This window comes from Pinus tabuliformis, chromosome 1_2, assembly GCF_031772625.1.
Source record: "Pinus tabuliformis cultivar Carrire ecotype Pingquan chromosome 1_2, CPIR1, whole genome shotgun sequence".
In the NCBI taxonomy this organism is placed as follows: domain Eukaryota; kingdom Viridiplantae; phylum Streptophyta; class Pinopsida; order Pinales; family Pinaceae; genus Pinus; species Pinus tabuliformis.
Window position 1 is genome coordinate 647,325,034 of NC_142298.1, and position 16,678 is coordinate 647,341,711.

The window sequence follows — 16,678 nt, forward strand, 5'->3', positions numbered from 1 at the left end:
GAGAGACTTGATCTCATGCTCAGATTCTTTAGCCATTTGTTTAGATTGTATAGCAATCAAAACCCCTTTAGCATTGATTTCAAATGGGGATAAATGAACAAACATTTCCCTAAGGGAGAATTGCCATAAAGGGGAGAAATTATAGAAAATGGAAAAGTGCCAAAACAATTGGAGTAAAATGGGAGTGTGATAAGAAGATCGTAAATATGCAAAGGGGGAGTGTGAAGTGCCACAAAATGGAGAAGTGCCCAAAAAATTGGAGTAAAATGGGAGAGTGATAAGAAGATGGTAAATGTGCAAAGGAGGAGTGTGCCCATCCATTGACTTCTCATATGTAGAGAGAGCAAGGTAAACAAGTAGTAACCATAGTAAATAATTGGTTTTCTAGTAGCAATGGAGAGTGAAAGAGTTGGGGAGTGTTTCTAAGTGATGATGTTTTCATTAATGAATCCATAATGTTTGACATAGTTGCAATCAATTATAAAGGAGGGTATTGTTTCATATATTGCAGGTTGGTAGTAACTGATCACAAATCTGGTCATTGATGTCAAGGGCCTACAACTTAAAGGGGAGCCTAGTGAGTATGTTGATGTGTGTTGATGACTTATATCTAAGTGTTATAGACATTTTTGGGCACTGCAACCCCAAGCATAAATGTCCATAAACCAAGGGCTCCTAAGTCCCTAAAGGTGTTGTTCCAACCCCTAAAAGAACAAGGTCAACTGATTACAACATCTCCCAAAAGTTCTCCATGAAAAACTACTCAGAACTGGTCAAAACTAGACCATTTCACCTGCTCCGTATGCAAAGTGTGTTGCATCCCACCTGAATACACACAGTAGGTGCGATGCATGTCAAAAGACCCTTCTATGGGGTGCGATGGGTGAGAAGAGACAAATGGCAGGGTCAATCCGCAAGGTGGAGGAGCATGGAATCTTCCAGAAACCTCTCCTGTCACACTTGCCTCTTTGAATTCGACCAGGGATGAGTAAGAGATCATCAATCTCCAAGTGGAATCAAGAACTATTAGAGAGAAGACACTAATAAAAAACCTAGAGCTGACTCACACCTCTAAAAATATCTATATATAGATCTCTCATCCTAGAGATCCAGAGGTGGAAGCCTGGAATTTTGTATCTTGTAAGGAAGTGTTGTCGGTTTTTTGGTCAACATCATAGTGTTGGGTGATCTAAGCTTTTCATGAGGTGAAGAAGGGCTTTCTTGATGAGAGGATGATGTTGGGTCAAAACAATTGGTTGTAATCCTCTTTACTCTTTCTTGATTATCAATAAAGCTATTCAAGTTTTCCTCCACATTCTTGTATGATTGATGATTTATGCATTTGAGTGGTCGATATACATCTGGTCCTATATTGTTTATGATAATAGATCTATGTTCTTGGATAGTGCTATGTTGCTTTGATTCTACAGGTACTCTTTGAAGCTGGGTAGACAAGGAAGCGAGTGGCAAAGACCTACCAGAAGAGAGGAATCAAGCAAGGAACCAAGCGCAAGACAGAGGTTGGTCTCCTTATTCTTCTCTTATCTACTTCTCATAAAGGAAAACGAAAGTAGTTTGTAGTTTGTTTGTTTCTAAGGTAGCTACCAGCCTTAGTGGGACTAGCAGCTCTGCATAGACACTAGTTTTCCCGATAACAAAATGGCGACTCCACTAGGGAGCGAGTAGATTGTTTGTTCATCTACATTTTTTTACTTTATAAACTTACAGACGGAGCCTGAAGTCAAGCCAGCTAGCCTTCGAACTGCATTTGCTATGCAAGTGCAAAGTAGATCAACGTTGCTTCAGTCTATCTCTGGGTTTTGTTTATGAATTAAACGATTGATTTACAAGCTCTCTAATTGCCCTCGTGGTCGCTCTAGTAACCTCCTTAGATCTACCCCTGTGATTGATTTACTGATTACCACTTGCTCGGCCTAAATCCCTGAACTGAACTGCAAACTATGACCTGGAACCCAATCAAAGTCTCATCCTTGGTCCAGTGCACTGTCTGTTCTGTGAACTTCAAATGCATCACACTTCCCGAGTGTAGTAGGTGCGTTGCATTTCAGTTTCACTGTGTTACAGGTGCACTGATCAGACAAGGCCTTTTTCCTAAATTTTGGTTTCTGTGTTCACTCTTTTCAGCTCTATTCAGGAGTTTTGCTACCTGTAGTCAGTACACCTCTATTTGAAACCCATTTCCTTGCTGTTATTCTGCCTCCATTGTGCAAAGAACTGTAAACGTTTTTATGTATTTTTGAGTCATTTTCAGTTCTCATTTACAAAGAAGTAGCGTAATTGTACTGTCGTTTCTTGATTTGAAAGTGTCACAAGTGTCATTTTCGGTCATAGAAGAGAATCTAATTGTTCTTGATAGTTGATTACACTGTTACTCTTGTATTTGATTTGAGTTAGTAGTTTTTCAAGTGTTGAAAGCAAGTTATCAATTCCAAATAACAAAGTGTCGTCATTGTCCTCATTTTGTTTTGAAAAGAAACTTGTTAGTAATTGTTGCTTTGGAAAATAATTTAGATTTGTGCTTAGCTTTCTTTTTATCATTCACACATTAAGACGACTGAAAACAAATACATGCATGTGCATTTGCATTTAGACTGTTTATTGGCTTGATTTAGGATAGTGCATATAGTGTGTGCTCTATGCTCTTTGTTGAAAGAACACCATCTCTCTTTCCTTAGTAGCTAGGATTTTCATTGCAGAAAGAAGATTAAATGACTCTTTATCATCTTATATTGCATTTTAGGAATTGTATATCTACATCACGCGGTGAACCTGAAAGGAAAATTTCTTAAGCAATATCAACCATAAAATAAATTTAATGAATCTAAAAACGCTTTGGAACCTAACACACAACATCTAGAAGTCTAGGCTAGAGACATATTCTGGCATTGTAAAGCCTGGTAACTATTGTTTTCACTATTGGTTGGGTGATTCCTCCACTTTGAGATGATAAGTGCCAATACAGACTTGTGCTCCCATGTACCGTCGAGTATATTTTGGGAGACCACAATAGGCTTTATCCTTTATCCATAGGAAGCCGTGTCTGTTGCCATATCGATTGCAATGCACTGAACACAGCATTTGGGAAGATTGACTGCTGTACCGTAAAAAGTATTCTTCAGTTTTGCGATTGGTTTGGTAATCCCTCTATCTAGATTTCCAGAGCAGTCCCTTTCGTTCCTTTTCAAACTCCTTAACGGAAAAGGTCCATCTGAGCACTTTTCACTTCAAGCTCATTAAAAATCGAAGGCGACTAGAGTCACCTTTTGTTTTTTCTCGACTCTTAAAAATTGAAAAAACAAGTTGTGTCAAAGCGTCTAAAATTCATCTAATTCGGAAACACACTTCCCCTTGATTTTTAGTTGATCGATTAATCCACGATCGTGGATGAAAGTCAATTGAAACCCCGTCTTTCGCGGAAGCTTACGAGTCAACTGTCTTTTTCTCCAGAGTCGAAACTGTTACGGACAAAGCGAACTCGTTTAACTGGTTCCAAATCCCCTGGTAAAGTTAGAACAAGTGTTCCGACACCATCGGAGACTCCGGCTACTCCAACCATTTCTAGTATCCCTGCCTTTACAGAAGAAGTTCAGCAGCCACCAAAGGATAGTAGAACTGATCCTAGTGTGAAGGTAAACACTTTTGTTACTGAACCAACTCCATCTACAGCTGATTCGGAGGGTGTTATTCCCCAAACATCTGTCACTGCAGATTCTATACCTTCTTTGGCACCAGAAATATTTTACGGACCTGACAATCTTCCTTTTCCACCTGGTCTGATTGCTATAGAAGAGATTGTGGAGGATCCTCCATCAAGTACTCCATCACGATTTGGAGACGGGATCACTCTATATCCTTCTTCGTCTGAAATTATTCTACTGCCATCGGAAGCTCCTATAGAATCGCTAGGCAATCTTTTGGATAGGCTAGAAATGTCTGAACAACCGTCGACATCTAGGACTGTGTCATCTGACACAACGATGGCAGAACTCCCTGCTGCCACTCCTACAATGTTCGCCGGCATACCATCTGCCCCAACTAGCTCTCAATCGCTAGACGGGGCCCACTCAGGGGCTATTTCGACAGTATGGTCCGTTCCTGTTTGTTCATTCGGAATAGTATCCTGGAACTCTTATGTTGAGTCTCAGAAAATTGATCCTTCAAGGTGTCAATTTGGGCAGTCCGGTCCTCAAGGGCAAACAATTCCTTTAAGTACTGGAGTACCACTGTATGGGGGGCAGTATACCCTTTCATTGTCTCTTCCGGGAGGACAACCATATGGGAGTTCACAACAAAATTCAGGTTATGCTGGAATTACATCCAGCGGTTGGGTGCGGATACTACCTCAACAACCAAGAGTTGTATATTCGATGCAACAATGCTTACCTATGTCAAATATACTGACTACGCCAGCTATTGTGACGGTGTCACAAGTACAAGCGTTGCTTGTTGTATGCCAACCTCAGGTTTCTCAGGTGATAATGCAACAGCCTCTTGTCCCTACAGCTCAACCACAATCGCCAACTAGTGGAGTGACACAGGCCCAAACGGGTACAATTACCCCTCATTTTGGTCAAATAGTCAGTATTGGACAACAACACATGGCTTCACAACCATGGCTGGTGCAATACCAACAACCGCAATTCCAATAAGTATACCAAGGATCTGAGCAACAAATCTTTGCAAATAGTGGGCAGTCGTATATTCGAAATGGTCAAAATCAACCGTTCTACAATGGTTATGCCCATCAACCTTACCAAAGTTACCAGCATCAAATGCATTATGCTGGTATGCAAAGACCAACTGCTCAGGCAATTCCGTCATATCCTGGGTATGCTTCGCCAAACCTGAATCAACAGTTACCCTTCGTGGAAACTTTGGAGTTACCGGATCTAAATAGGTTAACAAACAATCCAATTACTTACGCCCCTTGGTGGCCAGCGATTTCGCATAAACTTCCGTCAGATATTCCTAAATTTAATGAAAATCCGGGTGAAGACCCATCGAATCATGTGATGACATTTCATCTGTGGTGTTCATCAAACACCCTAAACGATGATTCGATTAGGCTTCACCTTTTCCAGAGGACGTTAACTGGTCCGGCAGCAAAATGGTATATCGAGTTACCCAGAGCTTCGTTTGACAACTTCAGTACCCTAGCCACAACATTTATAACCCATTTTCAGTTACCGATAAGATACGAAACGGGAACAAAACTTCTTACCAATTTCAAGCAAACAATGGCCACTCACATATCCGATCATATTCATGAGTGGCGACGTCATCGTAGAATGGTAAAAACGTATGTTCCTGATAAGATTTTAGCTGAATGGTTTATTAAGTCATTATTACCTTCCATTACAGAAGATGTGGCAAAAGGAGGAGTTGTCACTGAAGATCAAGTAATTGCTCGTGCACAATATTTAGACTTGATTTATACTCAGTCTGGCACGCTCTACGATAAAATCCTTGACGCTCCCAGACCGAAATTTTCCATCATTCCTCATCCTAAATCGAACAATGACTCTCATGCCGGCGATGGCGTGATTGGTACGACAGACACGAAATTGACAAAGGCTACATCTAAGAAAGCCCGTAAGATTTCTGATCAAAATGCAAATGAAAAACTTCTCGCCTTGGAGGTAAATGCCGTGTCAACCGACAAGGGCATACAACTGAAGCAACCAGGGGGCAAGAAGAAAAAGAAAGGGAAGAAGAAGAAACAGGAGGAGTCGTCTCCTGAAAAATCTTCTGTAAACCCTTCTGGAAATAGGAAACCAAATCATCCATGCTTTATATGCGATGAGGATCATTGGACATCAGATTGTCCATATAAAGCTGAGCTTAGAAAATTCTTCAAGAATACAAAAACCTCGACAATATTAACTGATCTGTTTCCGAGTCCAGGAACAAATATGGTTGCTAGTGACAATGCTTCCCGATCCCAAGTAATTATGCTGTCCATTTCGAAGCACCAAAATGATGCTTTGATATCGACAAGGAATAAAGATTACGGGAATCCACGGCTGTTAAACAACAAGGCTAATGATCAACCTAGTAGTTCGACAACAAATTCAACCGAAGTTGTGCCACCCATCATTCCTGAGCTAACGATAAAGCCACCAAAGGGAGTAGTACAAAAATCAACATTTAATCCTCGTGCCAGAGTAGCACAACATTATAATATAGTAGGGGACTTGGCCCAATCGTCGTCTGCTATGTCAACACTTGAGGTACCACAAAATTGCCCCTCCCAAAAGTAAGCTTTATTATCAACAATAGGTGGGATTGACCCAATGGATTCCAATCTTGTGGCCTTTGATCATAAAGGATATGACCCTCAGTTACCAGCTCAACTAGCTTTCCTTGTTCAAGTGAAATCCCTCAACAAAATTGTTCATCGAACAACTATTGATGAGGGGGCATCTACATGTATTATGTCGATGAGTTGCTGGAAAAATTTAGGCTCACCACCCTTGTCGAGATCGTCAACGACGTTAAAAGCATTTGATGGACGATCATACACTCCATACGGGATTTTAAGTAACTTGCGAGTTGAACTGGGGGGAAAAACAGTAGAAATTGATGTTGAGGTTATCGATGGAAAGCTCGATTACAACATCCTACTGGGAAGGCCCTGGATATATGCTATGGCTGCGGTTGTGTCTACCTACATCAGGAAGATTGCATTTCCCTTTCAAGGGGGAATTACATTCGTCGGCCAACAAACATTCTCCCCAATAGTTCACAAGTTACGAGAAGCATTCCAATGATCCATAGAAGCAATCATTTGCTTCAAAATATCGGAGTATGACTCCTAAAAGACCCTGCCTTAATGGGTACTTTTGCCCTACCACCTTCGATTAATCTAGCGGAAGTGGCCACAATGGAAACTTGCAATATGAAATCTTCTATATCTAATGGATTCAGAAGATTCTTAAACATTTTGTCCGCATGGATCATCGCCATTTTAGAAAAATTGTAGCAATCAATTTCCTTGGCTTGGGGGGCAAACCCAAACCAATTCTCATCGAGTGTTTGGATAGATAGGTCTAAGGAATATGGTACCTCTTCAGATCCTTGGTCACATGTACATTCTACAGACAAAGGAATCATTCAGTCAATGATGTTAGGAGAGGCACCATGGGAAGATTACCACCATCGTTCCCATCTTCCGGATTACAACGAAGATTATTCCAATGACCTTAATCATCCTTCAGTTTTTGATTTTCTATCAAATACTGTAAATACGGTGTATTCCGAGGACGGTTCTTATCTCGTGTCGACCTCATTAAAAAATGAAACAAGGAGTCATGAGGAATAGTTCTTTTACTGTGCCAACCTCATTAAAAAATGAAACAACTCCCTTTCCAAATCGATTCTTTGATTATGATCTCGTAAAATCCAAGTCGAGACTTTCTAAGATCTCGAAGGTAAACCTTCAATCCAACCACCGAGATGAATGCAATGAAGCTTGGGGGCATGCACCTCTATTTGCGTTATTATGCTGGGGGCATGCAAACTTATCATGAGCAGTGTTACCATAGGGTTCAAGCTCGTTAAAAAATAAAACCGTATCGAGCAGTTTTAACGCAGAATTCAAGCTCGTTAAAAAATAAACATAAGCAATGAGCAATGAGCAAGTGTTTCCCCCAACATTTAAGCTCATAAAAAATGAACCAATTTCCGGTAAATAACCATCGTGAATGTATTACTTCAGCCTTTGAAGCCTTGGTCGTGTTCTCATCATCACCTCCACTCTGTATTGGCCGATCATTCAACTCCACTTGATTGTTTACCCTTTTGAGGAACAACTGCGAAGAGTGATCCTGTTAGCCATCCTTGTGAAATTGCCATGATTGGAAGATTCCAAACCTTACCTGGAATCAGCTGCTACCCGAATCTATCACTCGTTCCTCAAAAAACGAGTCTCCTTTAAGCTCTTTTCAACTGACTCGTGAAATATGAAAAGATTTCCGAGCCATTGGCCTCTCCAGCTCGTTAAAGTGATCGGAATTGCTATCCCTCCTTTAGATTTTAATATTTTTCGACCTGAGGGATTATTACACAAAAAGATCGAGCGCTTGTTTTGTTCTGCTCGTTAAAATTACCGAAAATTCATCCCTTTTGTATTATTTTATACTTTTTCGGACTTAAGGGATTAGATGACGAAAAAGGATTTTTGAAGTTTCCTTTAAGTCCCTTTTCAGACTCTCTAAAATTGAAAAGGACCGAGTTATCTTTGTCGTTAAACTCGTTAAAACGAAATAGCGACAAACTTGTCCATAACAAACAAGAACGAGTTTCACTATCGCTAGGCTCGTTAAAACATAGCGATGGGTTTGCCTGAAGGGAAAATTATAGAACAATCATATGTTATCCTCCTCAAGCTTGACAAAAATAAAGAGGTACTGGTTAGCAATGACTGGGGAAAAATTGGGAAGAAAACTTGAAGAAACTTTGTTGGTAGCAAGTCGCTGTTGAACATGACACTTTCACTCCGCATCCGAGTCGGGTTGGGTTGTTCCATTCACTAGTCACATCACCATGGTTCCATCATGCCATCCACATTTGGGGTTAATGATACCAATTCATCATGTCAGTGTCGCTGATATGTTCAAGAGAAGTCGCTCAGAGAATTCACCTATGTCTCACCCACTGCAATACATTTACGCTCCATTCTTTCATGACCGCCACCCTAAACCTTATATCACCATATCGTTTTCACCTCCATTAACATCATTTACTCCGTTCTGTGTCATTTATGTGGGATTCACTAAGGCCCTCCTATGACGGATTGCTTCTTGTCGACATCAGTTCATTATCCAATAAGTTGATCTAGGAACAACCCTTTCAGTACTTTGAAGCTTGCATGCCTCAATGGCAAGTTTCTCACTTCCAGCGACAGGTTTACATCAATGGCCTTCGACCGAAATATTTTGCATGGTGTTCAATGCCAAGTCCCTTATTCACACCACCGTGAATTGTACTGTAGTACCTTGAGGGTCATCATCATTATCGGTGATTCCTCTCGCGCCTGTTAACAGCTTACATAATTGGCTGGTAATCAGGCGATGTCTTTCCATGTTCGACTCCAGAACATCTCTCACATGGATCGAATTGTACTTTGAGTGAAGATCGAACGAGATTGAAGACCCCGGATCTAGTTTCATCCATCCGAGCTGCGATATATATTCAGGAAAATAAAGACATCAAATGTACATCATTGCTGCACAGATAATCATCCAATCTAAGGGATGATGGCTCTACCAGAATCATCAGTCTACACTCAGACGATTGTCTGTCCTATGTACATGAAAATGAATTTATAAAGCTGAGCATGGGAATTCCCGCCTCAGCTAGATCATGAAAATAATATGAAGATAGTGTATTGTATTGTATCTTATTACAGGTCGCCTTCTAGCTCGAAAAAACTTCGGATCCTCATGATAAAGCATTTCACCCGACATCAAAAGATTAACGACCTCATGCTTTAGGGGGCAACTATTATAGACAGTTTTGGGCACTGAAACCCCAAGCATAAATTTCCATAAACCAAGGGCTCCTAAGTCCCTAAAGGTGTTGTTCTAACCCCTAAAAGAACAAGGTCAACTGATTACAACATCTCCCAGAAGTTCTCCATGAAAAACTACTCAGAATTGGTTAAAACTGGACCATTTCACCTGCTCCATAGGCAAAGTGCATTGCATCCCACCTGAATACACCCAGTAGGTGCGATGCATGTCAAAAAACCCTTCTATGGGGTCCGATGGGCGAGAAGAGACAAATGGCAAGGTCAATCCGCAAGGTGGAGGAGCATGGAATCTTCCAGAATCCTCTCCTGTGACACTTGCCTCTCTGAATTCGACCAGGGATGAGTAAGAGATCATCAATCTCCAAGTGGAATCAAGAACTATCAGAGAGAAGACACTAATAAAAAACCCAGAGCTGACTCACACCTCTGAAAATATCTATATATAGATCTCTCATCCTTAGAGATCCAGAGGTGGAAGGCTGGGATTTTGTATCTTGTAAGGAAGTGTTGTTGGTTTCTTGGTGCAACATCATATTGTTGGGTGATCTAAGCTTTTCATGAGGTGAAGAAGGGCTTTCTTGCTGAGAGGATGATGCTGGGTCAGAACAATTAGTTGTAATCCTCTTTGCTCTTTCTTGATTATCAATAAAGCTGTTCAAGTTTTCCTCCACATTCTTGTATGATTGATGATTTATGCATTTGAGTGGTCGATATACATCTGGTCCGATATTGTTTATGATAATAGATCTATGTTCTTGGATAGTGCTATGCTACTTTGATTCTACAGGTACTCTTTGAAGCTGGGTAGACAAGGAAGCGAGTGGAAAAGACCTACCAGAAGAGAGAGGAATTGAGCAAGGAACCAAGTTCAAGACAGAGGTTGGTCTCCTTATTCTTCTCTTATCTACTTCTCATAAAGGAAAACGAAAGTAGTTTTTAGTTTGTTTGTTTCTAAGGTAGCTACCAGCCTTAGTGGGAGTAGCAGCTCTGCATAGACACTAGTTTTCCCGATAACACTAAGGGTATTCCTAGTTTAGCTTCTTAGCTCCAATAAGGAGATTAGAGCTATATTTGAGTAGTCTTCCCAGAGACATTTTCAATGTTATTTGAAAATTAGTCAAATTTTTAAGGATTCATGGGAAAAAGGTTCTTGAAGTGAAGGAAAGGTTGAGAGAAAGAGAAAGAATGGAAAAATTGGGGGCATTTGGGAAATATAGGGCACAAGCAAGTCAGTGCATAGCTGAAAAAGCTGGATAATAGATTCATATAGACTTATTTGGGACATCTAAACTATTAGTTGACTTATCAAAAAATTTAGACCATCTGAGGCACAAGAGGCTTGGCATGTTGTGGAGAGAGCCAGGTGTCAGATAAATTTGGACTCATCTAGGGGATAAGGATATCCAAGGGTGCATGATGAATATTCTTTACCATGGGGCCATATCAAGATGAGTTTATGAAGAAAACAAGTCATTATTCTTCATTATTGGTTTGATGTCTAAAGTTTGAATCCAACATTCAACCCTTGGAAAAATTTACATAAGAAAATTTGAAAAACACTCAGATACTAGATTAATCTCCATGATTACATGGTAGAGTGGTATGGATGATTAACTGGTGTGTAGATGGTGATGACATGGCCCGTGTGATTATGTGGCATTGTGATAGCATGGAATGTGGCAAGATGACATCATTATGATGATCTTGTAAAATAACATGACATGGTAGCATGAAGAGACAAAGTGTGACGATAATGTGAGGTGGAAGAACTTGATTGGATAACAAAGACAAGTTGTTTGTGTTTGTCAAAATTAGGATCATGTTAAAAGAACTCAAACTTATTATTCATGAATGAGAGGATCAAATTTATTACAAAGGAGAAATATCTAGATGGTTCTCCAACTACATGAGTTGTTGGTTTACCCAACAAATTTTTAGTTTTATATTTACTATTATTTACAATTCACCATAATATTAGAGGATTAGTTTTCTAATGTTACCGCTATATTCGAAGCGGTGTTTGTGCATCCAAGCATCATTCTAAACTTAAAAAAAAAAACTTCAATTTTCTTTGGTGAAGATGTCGACAATTTTATCATTCATGGAACAATGACTTAAATGAATAGTTTTTCTCTACATGGTATCAAATCAAATGATACCTAGTGTTGATGCTTTTGGTTCAAATATGGAATCTGGGATTCTTGTCCAACTTGATTGCAAAAATATCATCAACAAGTAGAGGAGTTGAGTTCTCTTATTTCTCCTACAAATATTCAAGTATTTTCCTGAGCTAGGTCATTTCCTTTAGTGCTTCTGACTGACACATATTATACCTCTGTTGTGGAATTTATTGGAATTGATTGTTTGCATGACCTTCAGGAGACAACTATTGATCCTAGACTCATGAGATATCTTTAAGTTGATACTCCATTTTCCTTATCAGCATCTAAGTTTGAATCAAAATGTCCAATAAGACTAAAGCTATCCACCTTGGTGTACTTAAGTCCATAATCTTGAGTTCCCTTTAAGTATCTTAAGACTCTTTTTGCTACAAACCAATGTCCCTCGCATGGTTTTTACATGAATCTAGAAATGATTCTCACAACATATGAGATATATGGTCTAGTTGTGGTGAGGTAGATGAGACTTCCTACAAGTTTTTTGTACCTCATTGCATCCAAAAATTCATTTCATTTTTTTGATGCAATCTTCAAGTTCTATTCCATTAGAGTGGTGAGAGAGTTTCATTCTTCCATGCCAAATCCATTCAATATTCTCCATTGTACTTTTTCTAGGAAATGAATATTTATTTTTGAAATTTGACTGAATTCAATGCCCAAGTAATAATGAACATGTGCCAACTATATCATTTCAAAACATATCTTTAGATCTTTCTTCACAAATTCTATATAGGTTTCATTATTTATAGTTATTAACGAACCATCTACATATACTACAAGATACACAACTATTTTTCCAAGATTATTGACAAACAAAATTGCATCATCATGATTGTAGTGTTTGAAATTTGGATTTAGAATATGATATGTTAGCTTTTCATATCATGCATGTGGTTCGTGTTTTAGGCCATACGAGTATTTGATGAGCATTTATACCTTTTTTTCTTTTCCATTCATAACAAAACCATCAATCTTAGACATAAGATTGTTTTCATTTAAATCTCCATTCAAGAAAGTTGTCTTCATAACCATTTGATGGATTTTCCATGCTTTCTTTTTTTCAAAATATAATATGGTATGATGGTCACCCATTTTCTATGCGAGAAAATGTTTCCTCATAGTCAATACCTTCATTTTGTGAAAATCATTTTTTCGTGAGCCTTTCACTATGCTTTTCAAGCATGTTGTCTACTTTATGCTTGTTTTTGAAGACCCACTTGAAGCCAATTTATTTGGTTCTATATGGAGGATCCACTAACTTCCAAGTTCCATTTTTGATAAGTGCATCATATTCCTTATGTGTGGTTTATTTCCATTCATAATGAGAAGCAATTTCTTTGAAGGAAGTGGGTTCAAAGTTAGTGGAAAAATTTAGTTTACAATTAAATGAAATATTTGTGTCATCCACATCACCTGAATTTGCACCTCTATATTCATCTCTAATAGAACCCTAGGTTCCAGTATTTTTGATATCATAAGGATGGACACCTTCAAGTGTCTTTATCAACCACTTTCATCATTTCAGAGAAGGATTAAATGGCTCCTCTAAGGGTGTGGCATCATCAATGTTCGAATTCTCAATTCTTCTTATAACATCATATAAATTTGATGAGGTGTTGGAGCTTCTTCATGAGGAGTTGATTCTACATAGGGAGATTCCAAATATTGACCTAGAAATGGTCTCCCCCCTTCCACATTTGGAATCTCATTTTCAAATTCATGGTATGTCTTCATCAAAGAAACCCTTTCTAAATGATCAATCTATCTCTCAACAGAGTAATCGATTTTCGTGGGCTCAAGGAATATGACATCTATAGAAACTGTGAATTTCTTATTTTCCTCATCATAAAGATGGTGGTTTCGATTACCCTAAGAAAATTCATTTATGACTCATTACAACAAATTTGTTTCTTTGTTGTTTTGGAATCAAGGCATAGCAAGTGGAACCAAAATCCATGAGATGTTTGATGGAGGGGGTGTGGTCATACCACATTTCACAAGGAGTCTTATTTCAAAGAGAATGTAATGGACATCTATTCATTACATGGACTAAAAAAAGAATAGCTTCAATCGATAACATTAGTCCTACATTTTTAAACAGCATCACATAACAAACCATATTCAACATTTTTTTGTTCATTATCTCAGCTACGCTGTTTTATTTAGGATAGTATGGAGTTGTTGTTTTATTTTGGATCTAATGTTGTCAAAGGTAGGATTCAGAGTCACTACTAGTGTATTATTTTACATTATCAGTACAAAGGCCATCAATCTTAGTTTATGCTTCATTTTCAATCCATGCATGAGAGTTTTTAAATGTTTCAAATGCTTTAGTATTATATTTCAACAAAGGTACCAAAAAAATTCTAGTGTAATCATAAATAAACATCATGATGTATTTATTTCCATTTTTAGAAGGTACATGAATAGGACCACACAAATCTGAATGAATCAAACCATGTTTCCTATAGGCTCTAGAATTGGATTCATGGAGTGGTTGTTTAGTAAGTTTTCCATGAATGCAGGCAGAACATTTCTTTAGTTTTCCAAGAAGAGTTGGAAGACCATAAACACCATTCTTTTCCATCAAAGGGACACCATCATAATTAATATGTCCACATATATCATGCCATAGAATACTTGAATAAATTTTACCTTCATTATTCTAAGTGAGATGGGTAGAATTGGGTGCAAAAGATGCACATGTCCCCTTTATCTTCAATAATTAGAAGTCCTCCTTAGCTAAACATTTCCACCAAAAATATGAATGGGGTTTCCTTGTTGGTGAATGTAGAAAAGGGATATAAGGTTCCTCTACAACTTATGAGGATAGAGAACATCATGTAGGACAAAATTTGTTAATCTAGGTAGCTTGAGTCTTATTGTACCAATCCCTAAAGGCTTGAGACTAGACCTATCAACAAAGTATACCATGCCATTTGTGTTTTCATCAAACTTATCAAATGCTTCTATCTAGAAGTAATGTGGCAAGTGGCAGCTATGTCAAGGAGTCATGTGTCCCTCCAATATCTCATGCAAACCAATATTGTATTCAGAAACAATATATTTAGTTGATTCTAGTGCATTACCTTTTCCTTTTTTTGGAGTTGTTTCTTTTTCTTCTTTTCCTTTGATCTTATCTCATGGAATTAGGCATGTTTTGGTTTCATGCCCTTTTCTTCAACAATAAACACAATGCATATAAAGCCTCCCTATTTGAATCTATGTACACCCCCCTTCATCTAACGTAATTATTTTTGCCACGTCCTCTTTTGTTGTCAGTATTTCCTCTTTGGGAAACACATAAAGTCTCTTCAGTGAACTGTGATTCTTGCTTCCTTTTTCAAAGGCTTTTTCCCTTTATATTGCTTCCTTAACCAAGGATTCAAATGTCATGTTTTCCATATGGCCACTTGTCTGGAAAGATTCAAGGTAGCGAGTTATGATGGAGGGGCTTTATAAAGGTTGGGAGGGGAAGATCTATTTTAACTTCAATAGCATGTATGTCATGTATGATAGCTTTGATTTTAGAGTCCAATTCCATGGGGTCATTATATTTTAGTTCAAGGTTAAAAGGATTCACAAGAAACTATATGAGTTCTAATTTTTAATCAAAAGCACACAAATCTCTTAATTTTTTAAGTGCACCAAATGAGTCAATGATTGAGACAATGTGGCATCTTACTTCCCCACTCACTGTAGAATTTGTGAGGGAAAAATATTTATTGTCCTTAATCTTCCACATGGAAAGGTCTCTGAAATATGTCAGATTGGTTGGTCCTTCCTCCTTCAACTTCACTTTTGGTCAAAATTCATCATCATTATTTTCTTTGGTTTCTGCTTTACAAATTGTGTTCCACATGTCATTAAAAATGGGTTTCCCATTTATCTTTTTGAACCACTCTTGAGCCACTCTTGAAAGGATTTGATCAAAGTAGCAAATGCTTCCTTTTCTAGATTTAGAGGCCCACCCATGGTGAAGAAATGGTGAGGTAAGCATAGAGACCATGATTATAACAAAGCTAAACCCAAAATCGGTGATCAATCCAACAACTTAATTTACAATTTTCTACTTAGAACTCATGGTTCCAATCAAATAATAAGTCTGCCATATGCGTTCATCTTGTAAAATAATATAAAAAATCTGAAATGAAGATACAAAAACAATTGAATATGGTCAAAAGAAAATATTAGAAAATATGGGGAGTGAGAGAAAGATTACACAACACAAATCACACAATTCACAATTTTTAATTGTCTCACAAAGTTTACATATATAGGAATATAAACCATTCACTTCCACAAGTCTAGATCCTAGGAAAGTGGATCTATGACTAGGACATGACATAATTACAACTCATACATACTGAATAACAAATTCTAGATTGACACAATCACAACCAAACTCTTCCAATGTGATTTCTACCAAAAATATTGTTTTAAATATTCACAACCACAACCTGTAAATCACATGATACACGACATAGAAGCATTACTTCCAATACCCTCCCTTAATGCTTACATTTAACAAATATAGAAAACACAAATTACAACAACAATACAAGTCTCTGTCACATTTTTATGATATAGTCATTACTAGCACATACATCCACTCTAAAATATCATGATTTCCAATCTATTCTTCACCACACTTTCGAGCTTTCCACTTGATCCATTTAAGACATAATCGCTTCAGACCAATGTTGATGTAATTTGCAGAATTGATGCTTCTCAACCACCTAGAGCATGATGGGTAAGTCTCAATGTTGAACCATCTTATGGAACTGCCACCATCTGTTGAATCCATGGCCCTCCACAGCCTTCATCCGTTAGCACAACATTCTCGGTACATAATGTCTTCAACAGAAAATTTTACAACTTGACCTTGCATAAAATAACATGTATTGATGCTCCTGGAACATGATAGGTCACACTAGGTTGACCT